Genomic DNA, 5,367 nt, shown 5'->3' with positions numbered 1-5,367 from the left:
CTCACTCTTCACGGCGTAGGTAGCCCATCCCCTCGCTCAGTCACCAAACAGGCCGTGGAGCATGAGTCCCCGGCCTCCGCTCTCTTCCAGCGGACCCCCACCTGCACACACCTCCTCCTCTCCCGGAGCTTCTCACCAGCTCCGCGCTCTGGACGCCCCCTCCCCTCTCGGAGAAAAAGAAGACAAAAGACTGACCAGTCAGCACATTTCTACCCAATGCTTCAGAAACCCTGTCAGAGCAGCTCATTTGAAAGGTCAGGGACTCTGCCGTCAGACCCGGTTCCCATCCCCATCCTCCGCCTCCTCGCCTTGATGAGCCTCAGTTTCTGGTGTGTTCTGAGGGCTTCACTGTTCCCGAAAAGCGTGGTGGCGTGCGGGCTGAATCACGCTTGAGGGCAGACGCTCGTTCCGCAGGAGCTGTCGGTCTTCGCCCCATTCACCCCATTTCTTGGCCTCGGGAGGGTGGGTCTGCCTTCACACAAGGAATCCCACGGTGCAGGTTTTAAAGGAAACATAAGAAATTTTATTCCACACCTCCTTTCATGATAGCGATGGACAGATCACTACCTAAGAAATCCCACGTGAGTCCATTTTCCTATGGTCCAGCTCGTAATCGAATGCCCAGCGTTACTACTGTGATTCCACGCCCATGTAGGCGCACGGGCAGTCCTCCGGTCTTGCTTACAGCAAAAGGGCCGCTAGAGACTGGCACGGAGGAGTTGGTGCGGTCCGGTGACTGCCCGCGGCGACTGTCTCCTGAACGGGAGGACTCTGAGGTGTCTTCAGTCTTAGAGGGCCAGGGGGGTGAGGAGAGACTGGAAGAGGTAACCGGGCCCTTCTAAGAGAGGGAACCACACAGCAGAGCGTTGCTTCCGGGTGGGGAACCCCTCTTTCCTGACGCTGATGTTTAAAGACAAGGCTTCTCGCTGGTGAGAACACGGGACCGGCCCCGCTTGAACCAGGCTGACCAGTGAGCCACACGCACCCCATTTCTGAGCCCGAGCACTTCCCTTGGTGCTCACAATGGAGGCGACAGTCATAACCCATTCGCATGGCCACCTAAACTGACATTTCACCACTTCCCAGTCCCGTTCCCTTCTTTTCTTTTGTATCGTATGCTTTTCAAAGACCCCCTCCCCCCGCCCACTGCTAACATGTGATCAGGAAAACTGTCTCATCTGTAGTAGAGTACTTGCCTCCAAAGACGTCAGGCCCTAACCCCTGGACCCTGTACCTTGACCTTGATCACGTCTTTGCAAATGTGATTAAGTTAAAGATTTGGAGGTGGAGAGATTATCTCCGATTTTGGGGGGGGGGGATAGCTAAATGCCATCCCAAATGCCCTTATAAGAGAGAGACAGAGGGAAGAGTTAACACTCAAAGAGCAGGTAATGTGACCACAGAGACTGGAGGGATGTGGCCACAAGCTAAGGAATGACGGCAGCCACCAGAATCTGCAAGAGGCAGGGAGGGCTTGTCCCCTAGAGCCTCCGGAGGGAACAGGGTCCTGCCGGCACCTTGATTTCAGCCCACTGATACCGATGCTGGACTTCTGGCCTCCGGACCCATGAAAGGAAAAAATGTCTGCCATTTTACTCCACCACAATTGTGGTGATTTGTGATGCTAGCAATAAGAAAACTAATATATCATCCTTTACCGCAACCTAATTTTTTTAAAGATTTTATTTATTTATTTTTAGAGAGGGAAGGGAGGGAGAAAGAGAGATAGAGAAAAACATCGATGTGCAGTTGCTGGGGGTCATGGCCTGCAACCCAGGCATGTACCCTGACTGGGAATCGAACCTACGATATTTTAGTTTGCAGCCCGAGTTCAATCCACTGAGCTACGCCAGCCAGGGCTGCAACCTAATTTTTTAAAGGGGCAACCTTCCAACTGACAAGCTGGGCAGATTTGGACGTCTCAGCACATCTTCAAAGGAAACAGATGGTTAAGGAAACTGCAGCTGATTACAATTTTCTGCTTCCAAAAATGGAGAGGCTTGGGCTTGTAAACCTGTATAGATCTCCCTCCCCCAACTTATGAAAGGGCTGTGTTTGTTTGGTTCAGGAAATGCGAACAAACTAGGTTTTGTAGTATTACCAATGCCACCGAATCAGAACCTGGGTTCTGGGGGGGAAAACTGGCCGTAGCAAAGAACAGCCCGAGCAATGGGCCCGAAGCTCTGCGAATATGCAAGTTCTCAGACGGGGTCTCTGTACTTAGGAGCCCGCAAGCTAGTGCGGAGGCTGGCTAGCAAGCAGCCAGCCACAGATGAATGGCAGAACCGCGGAAGCTCAAAGGCAGGAAGCCTTGGGCTGGCGCTGGGAAGAGCCGTCTGACCTGCCCGAAGACTGAGTAGGCAAAGGGCATCCTAGTTCGTGCCGCTCCTTGCCGTGCGTGGCTGAAGCTGGTGAAGGGGAGGAGCAGAGAGAAGCCGTCTCGCCTGCTCAACAGAGGCCATCCCAGCAGACACGAGAGTTGCACCTAGACAGATAATTTGACTGCAAACAGACTGCCTGAGAAGGAAAGGAGCAAAACCAAAGCAGGCACTTGATTGAGGAGCTACAGTGATTAGCCAGAGACCAGGAACAGGTTAGGGCAGATTTAAGGGGCCATATAAATAAACAGATGGATAGAACTTAGTGACAGCCGGATGCAGACTTTGAGAGAGGTCCTCCAAATAACCATCAAGCTTCTGGCTTGGGTAACGGGGCGGACAGCAGCCCCATTCAGTAGGACCGAGACTGGGAAGGAAGAGCAGGTCAAGGGAGGCAAGCAGACAGGAAGTGTAGCTGTGAGTCGGCTGGGTGAGCAGTGTGGGTTATCCAGATGGACTGTCCAACAAGATGCTGGCTATATAAATGCTGTGAACTGTGTATGAATAAAAGTATACATGCGGTGCTAGCGAACCTCTGGGATGCATCCTGAGTATGCATAATGAGTATGGATAATACTCAATAAAAATATGTAGCGCTCCTACCATAGGCCAGGCGGCATGCTGGGTTCTGGACTAGCTGAGGGGGATGAGAGGGTCCTGGCAGGCTGGGGGAACCAAACAGTGACTTTGAGTGTCTGCCTCATCTTCTTCCTGTACGACAACCCTTCTCACACCCAGAGTCCGGACATTTAGATAAGGACCTGACCTTAGGATTCCCACCCCAAGTTCCCACTCTTATTTTCTCAGGGCTCCTTGTAAATGAAAACACCACTTAGAGTTGAGCCCATGAAAAGTCAGTGACCTCCACCCCTACCACCTTATAAGTAATGGGTACTTCCACCCAGCTATCTCCATAGGGCAACAGAGAGCCAATCGAAAACTTAAGCTAGGGAATGGCATACATTTTACTATTTTTTTTAAATTACTGACTGCAGTATGAGGGTGGATTGAAAGGGAAAGACCTGGAGACAGGGGGAGTTACTAGTCGCAAAGTCGTCGGGGTGGAAAGTGGCTACATTATCGAGAAACACTCAGGAGGTTGATGGACAGAACTCGGCGATGGGCAAACACTGGAGGAAAAGGGGGACGGAGATGGTGCCCAAGGCCCCAAGCTCAGGCAGCTGGGCTACCGTCCCAGGGATAGCTGAGGCTGTATCACGTGATGAGAGGGCCAAGCCAGAACCTCGGGAAACCCCAAGTGTGAGGCTGGACTCAGGCAGAGGAAGCCAACACGGGAACCAGAGAACCAGGGTCAGGTAAGAGGGAGAAAAGCCAGGGGAATGAGGTACCACTATGCTGACAGATTTGAAAAAAGAATTGGTACAGAGTCACAAATCAAAGAGGCCAACTGAAAGTGAAAGGTTCCTGCTGAATCTAGCAGTCAAGTCCCTTCGAGCGGAAATGGTAAGGGCGAAAGCCTGATCACATGGCTTGAAGCGGAGACACCCACGTGTATCTTCCTGAGGCAGCCAGAAAGCAATACAGGTAGAGTCCGGCTCTCGCTACGTAACTTGGTATTGACCTTCTCAACTGTAACATGGGGATAATCACGGGCACTCGCCCACCCTAAACACAGGGGACCCCCAAACCCAAATTTCTTTGAAAGGCAACCACTGCTGCATTCTGCCTTCTTTGTTAAGTCAAAGCCACGTTTCGCTATACCACCTTTCCTTTCAAAATAGACACTTTTGAAAGTGGTGGGGGGGGAAATTGGGGTGCAAGCTTCATCCTTTGAGACCAGGATAGTCTTAAAATTAGTGAAACTATAACAACTGATAACACAACTAGTAATTTTGAAACAAGTTGCTAAAACCTGATCCATTATCTCCTACACCTACCCCTCCAACATGTCAAAAATTACTTTTCCTAGGGTCATGTGCATGAATTCAACTTTAAAAATGTAAACAATTTATTTGAAAATTAAAACATTTGAAAACTATTAAGCAACATGATGTTCTATTTAGCTTATCTAACAGAATCTCCCTTTCGTGTTTACAGTCTGGCATTTGTTACACTAATTTTCTGGCTTTAGATTGAAAGAGAAGTGAGTTTTCTAACTAGTGGACTTGTAATATTCATGCAGAAAAACGAAGAGACATCAAATTAGAATTGATATATATATATGATATATATATATATATATATATATATCATATATATATGAGAGAAAGTTAACTGCTGCGTGCGTGGCCGCTCAGTGCTTCAGCTGGGTGCCTACTAAAAGGGTAGGTTTTGTCCGTGAACACGCAGTTGACAAGCATTTCCCCTAAGGCTGAATAGAGTAGTCACCCTACTCTGTTCACGCAGAGTGACCCGGGAGGCCCTGTTTACTCCAGTTCACACTATCAAGCGGTCATCCCCGCGATCAGGTCTTTTCAGTAGGAGAAAATGTTAGCGCTCAAGGTCAGCAAATCCGTCTCCAGTGCACCTTCCACGCGCGCTGTGAAGCTTCCATGTTCCTGGGCGCCCCAACGGAGAGCTACCACGAGCCAAGCATCACCGGCACGGGTGCCCACGACCGTCGGTGACGCCACACCCCACTCCGCAACCCCGGGTCGCCAGCTCGGCTCCGGCGGACGCGCTTCCGCTCGGGAAACCGACTCCGAGGCGCTTGTGGATGAGCTGCCGCACCCGCTGGGCGGGGGGGCGGGGCGAACGACCGTGAGGGTCCCGCGCGCTGCGCACATCTCCCGCCGCCGCCTCCCTTCACGGCCGCCCGGAGTCCGCCCCGCGGAGCGGAAAGAAGACAGGCAGGCGCGGGGGAGACCCGCGCGGGCGCGGTCCCGGCAGAAGCCCGGCGCTGCAGGACGCAGACTGCGGCGCCCGCGGCGTCCCGATCGGCCCCGCCCTCGCCCCGCCCCCGGCGCCGCGCACCTCCCTCGCTCCGCCCCCGGCGCCTGGCGGCCAATCACAGCACCGCGCACGTGAC

General features: G+C 52.3%; 1 long non-coding RNA gene across 1 annotated transcript; it reads right to left on the bottom strand.

The window, feature by feature from the left end:
• Positions 1-1,309: 1,309 nt before the first annotated feature.
• Positions 1,310-2,188, bottom strand: LOC118498680. The gene is made up of 2 exons (XR_004901149.1): positions 1,867-2,188; positions 1,310-1,664 (listed from the first exon to the last, which is right to left on the bottom strand). It is a non-coding gene; the product is annotated as an uncharacterized LOC118498680 (long non-coding RNA).
• Positions 2,189-5,367: the final 3,179 nt, after the last annotated feature.

This window comes from Phyllostomus discolor, chromosome 2, assembly GCF_004126475.2.
Source record: "Phyllostomus discolor isolate MPI-MPIP mPhyDis1 chromosome 2, mPhyDis1.pri.v3, whole genome shotgun sequence".
Lineage (NCBI taxonomy): Eukaryota > Metazoa > Chordata > Mammalia > Chiroptera > Phyllostomidae > Phyllostomus > Phyllostomus discolor.
This window is presented reverse-complemented; position numbering and strand designations above follow the sequence as displayed.